We start from the raw sequence: 15287 nt of genomic DNA, 5'->3' as shown, positions 1-15287 counted from the left end.
AAAAAAACCCAGATGGAAGCGGAGTTGGTATTATCTGTCTTTCTTGAGCAGTAAGTAATAGCCTCGGTAGAAGACGTTGAAAAGTTGATCCAGTACTATGACTTCAAATTCAAGGGTCTGTATTGCACCAGCAGGATAGAAAATGTAATTGTGAACCACTTGAAAGTTGGTAGCCGGAAATGAGCTTCCAGGGTGTTCAACTTCCAAAAGGTGTAGCTAGTATACGTGTCAGAATGGGAGAAACAGAACCTACTGCAGGAAAGCCTAACCGAGTAAGAACAGAGTGAATTGCGGTAAAAGAGAGCTACCGCTGTTAATACAGGACACAGTAAGGAAAGCAGAATCCAGACATAAAAGGCATACCAAGAAAGGAAATAGAACTTAATCGGAACTAAGGAAAGTCGAAAGAAAAGAAAAAGCTCTTGGTGCTGGTAAGTAGAGTAAAGGATAAGGTAAAGAATACGGGCAGTATTGTAAACAGTTAAGGAACAGAAACGAAGGCGGCCAAATGGCTAGATCAAAGTAAGGATAACAAAGATAACAGCAAAGGCTAATTGCTGAAGAAAGAAAGAAAGAAAGAAAGAAAGAAAGAAAGAAAGAAAGAAAGAAAGAAAGAAAGAAAGAAAGAAAGAAAGAAAGAAAGAAAGAAAGAAAGAAAGAAAGAAAGAAAGAAAGAAAAGTAAGCGGGGAGGTCCGCAACAGCAGAATAGACGGAAAGGTGCAATTAAGAAAGACCACACACCGTGAATAGTTACGTTGGAAAAGGAGGAGGCACGCAAACGTGCTGTAAACCAGAGGATACCAAATAGAATGAAAAGATCTACAGGGGATACGAAGAATCACTAGTATGCTGTAAAGACAGGAACTAGCAGCGTTTCACCAAGAGACGGATACAACACAAAGAGGCAGTGTTCTGACAGCAGTATTATGATACTGGTGGCCATCTTGGAGGAAGACTAGACTGTCAAGATGGGACAGGGAGGATCCATCTTAGGAGTTTTTCCATCTCTGCCAATACTTCCAAGGTCGGTGCATGACACACATGCAGCCTTCACTTGTGATATATTGTTGCAAACTTCAATCTTTCTTAGCAAACCCTGGTCTCTCAGGACACTTGTCAACTCACGGGCTGTGTGTGGTTCTTTCTTGCTATTTTGATTTCCAATTCACAAGTCAAGGTTAGTACCACAGGCTTGGTATCGCCAAACCAACTATGCCATTCACTGGTAGGGTCGCTGGCGTCCTTGAAACACAATGCAGTCTTCTATATTGGTATCTGGCCTTCTCTTGGAGTATTTTGCATCCCTGTGGAGGCAACAACCTCGTGTAGGGAACTCTTGGGGTTTTCAACCACTGCTTTCATCCCTTAGTCCGTAGCTCTGCTCCTGTAGGTTTGCCTTCACCCCGGGAAGTTCTGCTCGGACTCGTGCTCTTCCTTGCTCAGGGTGTGTCTATAGGTTTTGCCTTTTATCTGTGTGAGAAGAGCTAATTATAATCAAGTGTATAGGCTTAAAGGCAAGTGCCTGATGTTGCCCAACCCCATTAGCAGGATATGTCCAGTCCAATGTATAAGAGTTAGTCTTGTTACTCTCAGTCGCCCTCTTCCTCTGCCTAGTGTTTGTGCAGAAAGGGGGGTGGGGTTTGGACATCGGATCCTAAACAATAGAAGGGGTTGGATGTACAAAAAGTGAGGAATACCGCATCTCAGCATCGGTTGCCTCACCCCCACTCCTCGAAGACCCCTCACCCAGGTGATCCTCCTCAACTGGTGCACCCCCAGAAACTGTTTCCAAAAGTGATGGCCATGTCTGGCCCACCTGGATGACAAGTCCCTGAGGACCAGCGGGTGAGACACCTTTTGGTTTTTCACATACACTTCCCCTATGCGGGTGGATGAGTTTGTTCTTCTCCAAAGTCCGCTCATTTGAGTGCTCCGGAGAGGACAAGTGATAGTGTTATCCAGGGACTCTAGCATATAAAAGTAATTTCCTTTCAGCTGTGCTGACTGGGGCTGGATTTTGACATTAGATGCCTGTGAGTGGCCCATGAACTGGGATGGAGGTTTTATTCACAAATAATATCTCTCTGAGAGTCTTTTTCCGTCCATTCCCATCCCGGGGAAATCTGGGAATACAAATGAAACCAATCTTATGGTGTAAATTCTCTCGGTGGTAAAGAAGGTTCTTGTAGAAAGGTGGAACATTTTGAAAAATCTCTTCGTATAATAACCTCTTCCAGATGTCTTGGGATAATGGTTGATGACGATAGCCAGGATTCCCCTCTGATATTAATGTACACTGGTACTCAGGGATAGATTTCATTATCTCTGTGTACACAGGTGACTCTGACCATAGTTACATGTTCTAGATCTGCTGGTGTGACCAATGCGGCTCTGATGGCTGTTTGGTTACTGCCAGAATCAATCAATGGCTTCACTATTCTCCCATTGACCAGAGTTCTTTCGTATGTAAATTCAGCTGATGATCGGCATAAACATATGCTAACAGTTTCTAAAGCTTCCTCTCGTTCTTCCCATTCTTCTCCTTTTTATTTCCATAGGCTCCTTCTAACTACTATTTTGGGACAATCCCTTGCTAAATGACCTGTCTCCCTACATGATAGACAGATGGGTGGTGATGGTTTAATCCCTCTCACCAGGGTTTAATTTAATGGATCTTAGTTTTTGTCAATAAAAATTACTGGTCTGGCCTACTCGTTTAAGGAGTCCTTCTTTGATGGATATGAAGGTAGCTACCAAGGCTAGATTAAGTAACTGATAGGAGGTTTGTAGATCACCTTTTAAAAGGGGTACCAAGTTGCATTTCTTTAAGTTTTCACCCCATCCCAGTTGTTCAACTAATCGCTTGAAATTCCCCCAAGAATTCCCTAGGTATTCTCCTTCCTGTTACGGTTATAATATCCCTTGAGGTAACAGGGGTCTTCCTTGTAACTCGACCAGCTTTGTAACGCTTTCTTGGATGTACAAAAATGGGAAAAATCCTGTGTCTCAGTATCGGTTGCCTCACCCCCACTCCCTGAAGACTCCTCACCCAGGTGATCCTCCCACACTGGTCCACCCCAGGAACTGGATCCAACAGTGATGGCCGTGTCCTAAGGACAAGTGTGCAAGACACATTTTGGTTTCTCACAGGTCACACTTAGGGAGGATATTGCCCAGTGGGCTTACCTTTCTAGCCTCACATAGAGGGACGATTACCCTCGATACGTCACATACTCTTCCCTGTATCTCTTTGAATACCCCTTCCGGACTGATGGGAAAATTGCTCGGGAAATCGACATTCCCCAGTTCTTGCCCTTTTTGATATTTCCACTGCACAACATTAAGGTTATAAGAACAAGAGCCACCTCATTACTCGTCCATGTCAGGGGAGAGTGGTGTGTGATCAATCGGAAATTTCCACAGTCCGAAAATATTACATTTGGGTGACAGCACTTTTTATGACCATGGCTTCCTATTACACAGCAGCCTACGACTGTTCCCATGGAAGCATTTTCCGGCTTGCTTTTAATACTGGGTGTTCGATTCCCTCGTATTGCTGAAAGTTTACAGTTCCTAGCCCGACCTTCGAAGCATCTGTTTTCAGTAAAAATTCTTTGTTAAAGTACAGCATTTTAAAGATGGACTCGCTGCAGTTGATGTTCTTGAGGCTGTTGAAATTCATGAATTTCCCCTTTGTCCGCCCGGCGTATGGTTATGTCATCATCTCCAAAAAGACCCTTTAGTAAATTAAATTCATTTGGTTTCAGATTTCCATACCTAGGTCTTTTAAATGAGACTTTTTTCAAATCTTTAAGTACTTGTCTGTGGAAAATTTCTATAGATGGAACACTTATCGGTGGCATAAAGTTGCTTTTCTTTCTGAATTCCTGCAATTCTTCCGGATCTTGCTCTTTTGTTTGTTCAGTTTCAAGTTCATCGAAAAACACTTTCAATTTCATTGTAAATACTTGCTTATCAGGAATTACAAAAACGTAGAGAAACACTACCTTTAGGATCCATGCGCACGCGCGGGATCCGAAAATGTAGTGTACAACAGACACGCATGCGCGGAAAGGCACGCTCCGCATACCACGTATTAACATTCTAAATCTTTCTGCTTTAGAGACATTCATTTTCAATTAGAGCGAACGCGAGTGCCCATAATAGAAGTGTACAAACATATGTATACCGCGAAGGAATGGTGACATAGATAGTGGGACAGAACGCTATGTGCATGCGCAGAAAGATTAGCCTTTATAAATGCAATCAGTGACGGCGGCAGCTCCTTTTGGGCAGCCAGTGTGATTATACTGCACGGAGTGTAAAAGGTAAGGAATAGATTGAAATAGTGAATGAGGGAGATGCTAAAAGGGACAAGAGAAAGAGAACCATACAGGGACCTAATTGTAAGTAATTGTACGTTTCTGACCCCACATGGAATGCATGCTGCTCAGGAAACACATGCAGAGTGAAACAATATAAATACTCTGGGTGATAGAAGTCGAACAGGTAGCGAAGTTAAGTCACAAGTATATGGTGTTTTAACAGTGGAGAGTTTACAAAATAACAAAATAATGTATTACAATGAATCTTCATTTTTTTTTTTTCTAAACTTCACCTTGGACTACAACAATTATCTGGTATGTGTAATTTAGTTTTTGTTGACTTTCTTTTGGATTTTAGAAAATGATGACTTAATTGGGAATGAATTGCACTAATGAACAATGTTGTGATGATGGGATCTTTACTGATAAATAAGTAGCAGTGTTAATAGCCCTGACGATGGACGGAAGTCTGAAATGCTTTGGCTAAAATAATGTGACACATATGAGTCAGGAATAAATGATGATATTCAAAGGATCATACAAAGAATTGTGAATTCATGATTAAAAATCATATACACTGAAAGATAGTGAGCCAATTGATTAAGCATTGGTTGAAACCCCGGATAGGGTCTTGTGAGCGAGCTCATTCAGGAATGGAAGCAGTCTGTTCCTACTTTTTGGGATATTGATGAGTCCATTCCCCACGAAGAAGCCTAGGTATTTACTGTGGACTGGCCCAGATGATCTCACGGAGCTGACTAAGATATTCTGGACACCTACCACTATGGACCACAAGATCATCTAGGTAAGCCCCACAAAAAGAAGATTATGGTCTTAATACTCTGTCCATTAGTTGATGGAATGTGGCTGCTGCTCTGTATAGAGCAAAAGCAAGACCTTGAATTGAAACAGGTCTTGTGGGGTCAAAAAGGCTGTTTTCTCTCTGTCGTCAGTATTCAGAGGTAATTGCTATTCCCCCAAGTCAGATCTATAGTGGATATATACTTTACTGAACCCAATTTGTCTATGAGTTCATCAATCTTTGGCATTGGATAGTTATTGAATAAGGATATTGAGTCCAGTTTCATGAAGTCTATACAAAAACACCAAAACTGATCCGGTTTAGCAACAATGACTATGGGGGAACATCAAGGACTCTCTGAAGGCTCTACTATGTCAGCCTGAAGCTTGTAGTTTACTACCTGTTCTAGCAGCCTTTTCAGACCTCAGGGATTTTGTATGGTTTATGATTAATGGTTTTCCCTGCCGGTGTTCTAATAAAATGGAAGAATTTGGTAACTCTTCCTGGTTGGTCTGAGAATACCTCTGGAAACTTATCTAACAAATCTTGAATATCGGCCTGTTGGCAGGGTAATATTTCTGTGAATATCAAGATATTTTCTTTAGGGGAATAGATAAGGAGGGCAGCCATCATGACAGTGGTTTTCTTACTCAGATCTACTTTCCACTCTTTAAGCAAGTTTACGTGATACACCTTTTTTCATCTGGTGTTGGTTGGGTTGGGTTGGGTTATGAGAAGTTTAAAGGACCTTCTATCCTAGGACCTTATAGGGACCATACCATCATGAAATCATTTTATTTTTGGAGGTAGCTAAGAGGGCCAATGCTGACTGTCCGACAGAGAAGTTGCAGGTGACTTCCATTATATTATAAACAGCCTGTTGTTTTTCCTGTGCCTGGCCTAGATGTTTCTTTTCAATTCCTCCTACAGCTTGCCTGTGCAATTTTCATTTTTGTGCTGTTTGATCAATTCGTAATAGGGCTTCTTCCCTCTCCCCCAAGTTTCATTATACACATCCAAGATATATGGCATATATCAGTTCAAAGGGAGAATACCCTAGAGAGGCCTTGGGGGACAGAGGGGGTTTCCTAACTGTGAAGAAGGCCCATAGTATCATTACATCCCAATTCTTCCCGTCGGTCTCTAACAATTTTCTTAATATTTGTTTCAAGGTTTGGTTGAAACGTTCTATGAGACCATCAGTCTGAGCATAATATACTGAGGTGGTAGAGTCTTGATATTTAGTATATCTTTCACCTCTTGCATCAAATGAGACATCAAATATGTACCTTGATCTGTAAGGATCTGTTTTGGGGACCCTACCCAGGAGATGAATCAAAACAGGTGTTTTAAAAGGTGTTAGTAAAGGTGTTAGTAAAAGTATTAAAAGTATTAGTAAAGGTTTGAATGGTGCGGATGGTACTGACAGCCTTTTGATATATCTCACAGGTGGATATAAAATGTTTTACATCAGCAAAAACACCCAGGAAAGAGAACCTAGGTGTTATTTGTTTCTATTTTTTCCCTATTTCCTGGTGAGCTGCAGTTAGATGTGAATGGGCTAATTCTAACACTGTTCGTCTATGGTACCATGGTACTACAACATGGGTTTGGCGTACTCCCTCAGGTGTTATATCACCTCTATACAATAACCCTTTCTTTAAGAAGATGAAACGGCTAGCTTGGATATGTTCCACCTCTTCTAAGGTTACCTTGTTAAATGCTTGCATGAGATAATTTAGCTGCGTGAAAACCAAAATGGGTAAGGGAATATGTTCTTCTAGTTCTTTGCTATTTTTCTCCCCCATGGGTAGGTCTTTTTCCACAAAACCTTTAGAACTTCATTCTGTCTCTTCCTATTCTACAACTTTTTGGGGCAATGGGAGAAATAGCTGATATTGAATGCCCTAAGCAATCTGTTCACCTTTTCTTTCCGGATAGGGATATTTCCCATTATGTAAAAGCACTTTGACATCTCCCTGGAAATCAGGGTAAATTACTCCTGCCATAACATCTAGCCTATGTCTTCAGGACAAACCAGACTTTGAGGTGAGCCTAAAATAGGTTGCTTTGGGAGGGATTCGGGTTAAACCTGTGGGATTAGCCTTCCCTAACCCAGTGGGATTTCAATGTCTTCGGTACTTTATATGTCGAACACTTTAGATTCGGCTGTGGCCACATTGGGGTCTGCCCTTGTTAGTTAATGTTGTGGGTCCCCAACTTCTATCAGCTGGTACCAATCCCATTTCTGACACCATTTGTGATGGGTTTTAAGAAGGACACAGACTATCAAATGATATGTTTCAGGGTGGTTTATTGAAATAAGAATGATAAGGCCTAACTTTCACCATCATTCTGGGTGGTCCCTACCTAACTAACTAATAAAGGTGCTCATCAGTCTGCTGTGGAAGTCCAAATAATGAAGTCCGCTGTCCAAACTGCCCTAACTGACCCTAACACTATAAAAACAAACTTAGGTTCAGAGAATGGCTTCCTTCTCCTTAGGATACTTCTAGTATCAGTTGAAGGTGGTCATTCCCCAAAATACAAATCCCAAACTCAGAATAAATGGACACACCCCAGTAGGGAATGAGACCAGGAGAAAGATTGCAAGTTGAATAAAGTTTTATAAAGTAAATTATGCATGCAGAGGACTCTGCTGCTCTGAGATCGCTCTGGTCATAATACAGAAACAAACATCTTTATACATACATTTCGTCATCGGTGACAAACAGTATGGGGGATGAATAGTACGAGCTCATTGGTGCATTACAATGTTGCAGTATAGGCCATGCTGGGATGGTGGAGCTGTATTGTTGGTGTGGAGCTGTTGCTTCTCGCAGCATGTGGGTCAGCTGGGCTCATCTGGAAGGGGTGAAGGTCAGGCTGTTTCCACAAGATGCAATTGTCCTAACTAATCTAAACTACACAGTAATCATTGTCACGCTATAAGTAATGCAAAACATAAAACTTATACCAGAATGCAGGGTTGCCTGTAAACCATGAGTAAACATATACACATTCTTAACCTAGGCCTTTGTGTGGCAGGTGAGTGGTGGTCCTGTTTGCCAGGTGGCTTATCTAAAGGTTTTCGATCTGAGATTTATTCACCCTGGTACCTAATGGTTCAGACGAATGGATTGATAGGTGTTACCGCATGGAGATTATATGATCACTTGAGATTAGTTACTATGAGATCATTATTACTTGAGATCACTTGAGATTATATGGGGGCAATCTAGGGTGGCCAGTGAGGAAGGGTCTCACCAACTGCTACATGAAAGGAAAATATAGGGGCAAAAGGTTATGCAGGCAATAATTTCTAAAGGTGGGGGGCGAAGGAGCAGGAGCAGGTTTGTGGAGACGGATGAATACACTAGTCAAGGTTCACCCCGGTCACACACAGGGCAGTGAGCAGAGGAAGAGAAAGAATACAGTTTTCAGTTTGCAGCAATTCATGCCTGGGCTTCCGTGAGAACTGGGCTGGTGTGGCACAGACAGGGGAGGAGGTGGTGGGGGCTGTCGGAGCTGGCTGTGCACGGCGCTGGGCAAGGAGAGAGAAGGCTTCTTAGAGATCATTGTGTGGCCTAGTAAAAAAGAGGGAGCCTGTAATGGTACAAAATGGAGTCTGAGTGTGTCATCCAATGGCTTGCTTCTACTGTCATCAGTGAAAGACGAGCGGATGTCTCCCCACGATGGGATGAGCAAATAAACTTATTTCATGTGTAATGTACAGGAGGGCGCATACAGACCTATCCTCCCTTACACAGTCTATAGATTAGTATGTGATCCTTAAGCATCCTCTTGTTACTTCTTTGATCAGTCTCTGTAATTCTTCAAATTAGCTTGTGAGTATTCCTCTTTCTTTACGATCTCCCTACAAGGGTTCTTTACAATGTGACTCCTCTACTTTGGGTTTTGCAATATCCATTTGGATATATTCAGGCTCATGTTTGCTCAGCCATCCAGATAAGGTGTGTATTAGGCATTTTTTACGCTCATAAATCTTGTCAATACGTCCCTTTTAATTCTTCCTTGCGTACCACTTACACAGGCTATTTATGGCAATAACCCCATTAATCATGAACACACTGGTGACAGCTTGGCAAGCAGCAGCTTGGAAATCCACCCTTTAATTTAGTAATTCAACAGTTCCTTGAAAGAAGCAACTGGGATGAGTCCTGGTCTGTTTAATTTTTCTAACAATCTCCCCTGTTAATGATTTTATCAAGATAATACTTTCTGAGTAATGTAAAAGGGCATTTGTATTTTCTTCACTTTGTTCAACTGCCTGCATTTGGTAGGTTTCACTGTTATTAAATCATCTTGAATCATCAACATGCTTTTCGCTTTGCTTTAGGACACAAGTAGTATTGTGTGAACTTAAAATTGTCTTAAACAAGGGCTACATTTCTGCTTCATTTTCCTCTGTCTTAATCTGCTTTCGTAGAGGCAGGGCAGTTGCAGCAGCATGGGCATTTCATACTTTGTTTTCTTCATCATCACAGAAACACACCAAATGCATAGCTAGGCATGTTGTCTGAACTTTAGCTCACTTTCTGACCACCCACCGCAAGCAGGTATAATAGATGCATGTAAAAGCAGTGCTGTATCTATTTTCAGTGGCACAGTTTGTACCCTTACCTCTCAACAGGACTGCTATACATTCAGGCAAAGTAGCCTCATTTTTCAACGGACTTGCTATACGCATGTCATGGCACAATGTCAAATATTCACAGCAGGGATGATTGCATCATGCCCACATTTCTTATCAGGACTGCTATGCTTTGGGACAGTACCTGCATTTCTTAACAGACCTAGTGTTAAGAAAGCACAAACATGTGTTGGCATTTTCTGCAGCGAGCTAAAGTACTGAGCAAGAACAGTGTCTGAGCTCTTCCCACCAAGTCATATACTTAAATCCCTTCTGCTCAATCTTGCGCTTTTCAAAACTTCTGCTTCTCCCAAGTGTGATTACTGAATCCCACTGCCTGCAATCTAGCACATTTCAAAACCTTGCTATGGATCTCCTGACTAATGTAGGATAGTCCAAACAGGCTTAGAGTGTTCGTCAGACCATTTATGTCAGGCACGCCTCACATGGAACTGCCAGTGCCCTTACCCTGCGCCTTTCAGTGTCAAAAGCCTGTTGGGAAAGGCATATCATTGGGTCAATAACCCTGCTGCAGAGATTATTGTGTAACCTGTTAGTTCAAATCCTGTTGATAGGTGAGTTAATGAGTCTGTATCAGAGATATGCATTTAAGGTGCAGGTAACATTCAATTGTAACAGAGTTGACTTAACTTTTGACTTATCAAAAGGACTACTAAATGTACAGTGATTCAGAACACACACATTTATTCTGGGATGCTTTACTTGTAATGGGTCACAACACAGAACTCATCAAGGGCTGCTATAACAGTGATTGCTCAGAACACAATTCCTCAGGGCTTCTATGCTTGGAATGGCTCAGAACACATACTTCATCAGGGCTGCTGTACTTGTGATGGTTCAGAGCATACAGCTATTCAGGGCTGCTATGCTTGCAATGGATCAGAACACACACATCATCAGGGCTGCTATACCCATGATTTCTCAGAACACAACGCTTCAGGGCTGCTGTGCTTGTAATGGCACAGAACACACATCTTATCAGGGCTGATATACTTGTAACAGCTCAGAATACACACTTCATCAGGCTGCTAAACATGTGATGGCTTAGAACACACAAATCTGCAGGGCTGCTATACTTGTAATGGCTCAGAATACACACCTTATCGAGCCTGGTATACTTGTAATGGCTCAGAACATATAGATCATATGGGCTTGTGTACTTGTAATGGCACACAGTGTTGGTAAAGCATTTGCATTCAAGCAAGTGCTGCATCTGATCAGACAAACCTCTAACTCTACAATTCCCAGCCTAATGGCTAAAAGAAGGTTCACACATATCTAAAAAGAGCACCCAATGTTAGAGCTGCACTAGATTTTTAAATAGAAAAGGCACTTTCAGCTTTTTAGATATGTATTGGTGCTATGTTAAAAGACCATAGAAAAACAGGAGAGGAAGCTCTGAACCTAAGTATTACAGGAGAACAAAGGTGTGGTGGGCAAAGAGACTGAACATACTAGACAATCCAAAACAAGAATTCAAGCAACAGGAAGAGAGAGCAATGAGCTACATGATAAGGCAACAAAGAAAGTGAGTGGTCAAACAGAGTTAATAATAGTACAGTGATGCAGAGTGACGGAGAGTGACACTCCTGACAGGCAAACTGTTGGTATCCTGCTTGTATCCTGTGACCGGAAGTCTTTTTTCCAAGTCTACTGCTGTGGGTGGACCTACTGCTTAAAACATGGTCTCCACCGCAGAGTGGCAGCAGAGTAACGGAGTGTGACAGTCCTGACAGGCAGACTGTTGGTATCCTGCTCGTATCCTGTGAATGGAATTCTTTTTTCTAAGTCTACTGCTGTGGGTGGACCCACTGCATAAACCCTGGTCTCCGCTGCTGAGCAGCCACGGACTGATGGAGAGTCACAGTCCTGCAGTCCTGAGGTGGCTGCAGTCACTTTAACACTCTTTTGGTCTGCCATTGACCCAGGTCCTTGCACAAGATATTGGCCCGCACCTGCATTTCTTTGAAGAAGGAACGGAGGCAGGACGTGCGCAATGGAGCAAGACAACGCGGGAGCTAGAGAAAGCCAGACCAAGTACAACGCCTGTGATCTATGGAGACGACTCTGCAGAATTCCAAGGAGCGGTGAAGGACCGCCCAAATTGAAGGAAGGAACCGGTGGAACAGAGTCCAGCTAACAAACTACAACTACCTACACCTATAACACCTGGGTTGACGGCGGAAGAAGGTAAGGTGCATTTAGCCTTGCCTAATACGCATGTGCTGGGCAACCCGCCTACTATCATGCCCGCTAACCTGGCCACTAATTTGCAATGAATTGTACTTACTGCATTTCCAGATTGTCCGGTGCATCCAGAGCTGCTTCAGGGTGGCGTCGAGGAATGCGGGTTACTAGCAAGCGAGTCCCCCGATTTAGCCGAGTCAGAAACCATAAACGCGCTTGGGGACGTAAACAATGACAAGCAGGGGAGAGGAATCATCCTCTACAACGAAAGGCATTAAAAGAACGGTAGGTGTGCCGTCAGTGCAGTAAAGTCCAAAAGATGATCTGCATCTGAAAACTTTAATCATGCTACACCCATCATAGCGGTTCATGCAACATTCGATAGGTCCACTCCTCGGTTAGAAGAAATTAGATCTTCTTCGTGTAATGAATATTCCACTTCTACACTTACTTCTATTCCAACTCCCATGACTAACCAAGTTCCGGTCACAGCCTCCAGAGTGAAAGTGATGGCTCTGATTCACGCCTCACCACCTGTATGGGCTAAGGTGTTGTTACCTAAACCTCAACCTTTTCAAAGGCAGAAAGACATAGAAATCGAGGAGATTGGATCAATGGAAGTTGAGTTGAGCATATCGCTAAACAACTTCAAGGAAAAAGAAGCAAGGAATTTGAAGGAGGGGCTCACAAGCCTATTCACAGGTTCATTGAAGTTGACTAAGGATCTGTGTGGAAAGGGCAACGTTGAACTGCCAAATGAAGATTAAGTTGCTTGTATTCTTTGAGAAAATTGTCACCTACTCTACCGGAGGCCACTTATCACTAACGGCTAACTCTATGAAAACTCAGAGAACAAAAACCCACTACAAAGTAAGCACAAAGGCGGGGGGCTAAACGGATTAAGAAAAACAAAAGGCCGTAGAGTGGTGAAACAGGATAAAACAGAAAAATCCCCCTCCCCTGTGTTGGCAAAACCAAACCCCGACCTACAACTGAACAGAGTTTTTAGGAAAATTAAACCAAAGTGTCAGTTGTTCTCAGAAAGCCTAAGAAACTTCTTTTTAAATAAAAAGTCAAGATCAGCGGAGTCAACGAAAGAGTCCACTCACGAAATCTCAGATGCTGACCTTTTGGAGGGAGTTAACAATGCTCTGGAGGGGGAATCGACTCCTATAACAGAGTCCATGGGAATACTGAATAATAATGGTCCCCATACAATTACCATATTGAGAGAAGCAACGGAATAGAAGGAAAAAACTGGGGACATAGTCCCTACAGCTCCAAAAGGTGGGCAAGTAAAGCTTACCTCAGTAATTAACATCTTGGAGCAACAAAAGCTCCTCTTGCCAGACACTCCCGCCCATCATTGTGAGTTGGGTCTCGAGGGGGAATCTGAGGACAAGTGTGGAGCTGACCCGGACAAAAGGGCAGAGGGTAGCTCGATGCCAAAGAGGACACTGCAGAACTTCACTGTTGGACTGCAAGTACGGGGCGCCCAAAAAAACAGCAGAGTAAGGTTGAACGCAGAGTCAGTGCAAGATCTTCAACTGGGAGGGTTTACAACCCCCCCTGCACTTACCAACACAACAGCTGCCAACGAAAAAGAGAGGGGCGATCCCACAGTGTTTGGAAAATGTATATAAGGTAATCCAACAAAGAACGCAATACAGATAGCTTCTGCAATAAAAAGTGCTTGGGGTACCCAGCTTTTCTTCCTCCTCGATGTATTGACTTGTTATTAGAAGATGACCTTTCCCCTTTGCGACTAATGGAACCCCTTACACCAAGGAGGTCAGATGGGGACACAAGTCACAAATCCCATACGGGTAGAAATGGGGAAACATTAGATGCATCATCAAATAGCCCAAAAACAAAAGGTAGAAACGGTCCTTGTGTCCACGGTCACAATAGCTCTAGCTCCTTTTTCTAAACTATATGAATCACTAGATGACTCCATGAAAGACAATACGACCTTAATAGCAATGATTCATACAAAACTTATTCTTTTGGAGGGCTTTGTGACTGCCATCGGTAAACATATGACATCAGAAAAAAACGTTGACAGAGAAAGTACAACAGACAATGCCTGGAGCTTCTCTACCTTTTAAGACCTCAATGACACAGACAATTGAAGAAAAAATGAAGCCGGAAGACTTATCACAAAAGGAAACTTTAAAGTTGGAACAAGATCAGAAGAAATCACAAGAAATGGGCCCACTAAGAGAAGTCAACAGATGTGTTTTGCTAAAAACAACGGAGGCAATAACAGACCTATCTCTGACAATTATATCAAGAGAGCCAAATTCGCAAACATACCTTACTAAGACCTAGTAAAGATTATTTGATTTTTGATAAAGTAAATCTAAGTCAAATACAAGGAAAACCTAATAAGAAAAAGACCTTGAAAGAGAGACTCTGTCAGTTAAAGAATGAACAGCTATAAGAAACTTAGATCAAACAGTAAAAGGTAACATTAGAGGTGAATCTAATGAAACCATAAGTGTCCGTACAGAAAGGATTGACTTGGCCACAAGCAAGGCTTGTGTCGCTCTCTCAGTTGAAGAAGACTCAATAAACCTGATGGACATGTTAGTATATTCAGTAGAAAATTGGGAATCAGAACTCTCCCATCAGAAGAAGGTGGGAGAAACAGGAGCAACTGTAGAGGAATGTGGAGAAACTCGAGCTAACTCAAAATAGAGAGAGTTCATTCAGTGAAAAATTCCTAACCTTATCAGAAAAAAGAAAGAAAATTGAAAGATACTCTTGAGATCCCGCCGCAACAATGAACCCCTTATCCTCCACAGCCAGTTCATGACAAACGACCAATTCTCCTAAAAATATAAGGAATATCTACCCTCAAACAAAAGATGAAAGTAACGAAGTATCTGCAAAAGAAAGACCGGAAACAGGGAGATCTCAAAAGAATGATAATTATGACGAACATCGAGACAAAGTTAAAGGGAAACGGGATCGTAATCCTCAGTCCCCACAGGGATGACCCCCTCATTCTGAGCATAAATATAAAGACCCTGGAATCAACATCCAAATGGAGTGAGCATACTTTCAAGCTTAAAAGCATGTTGGGGAAAAAGGAGAAATTGATCTTAAATAGAAGAACAGTAATGTAATCACTCCACTGTATACCAAACCTACGTTTACTTACTTCGGATGACATAAAAGAAGTGGAATTGGGAATTAAGCACTGTACAGATACTGTTTTTCTACACATTTCCTCGTCAATTGTGAAAAAAATTCTGTATGATTCCATAGAAAATCTGTGTATCCTCGGATTTG

Source organism: Ambystoma mexicanum, chromosome 4p, assembly GCF_040938575.1.
Source record: "Ambystoma mexicanum isolate Mex_15411 chromosome 4p, UKY_AmexF1_1, whole genome shotgun sequence".
Classification (NCBI taxonomy): domain Eukaryota; kingdom Metazoa; phylum Chordata; class Amphibia; order Caudata; family Ambystomatidae; genus Ambystoma; species Ambystoma mexicanum.
This window is presented reverse-complemented; position numbering follows the sequence as displayed.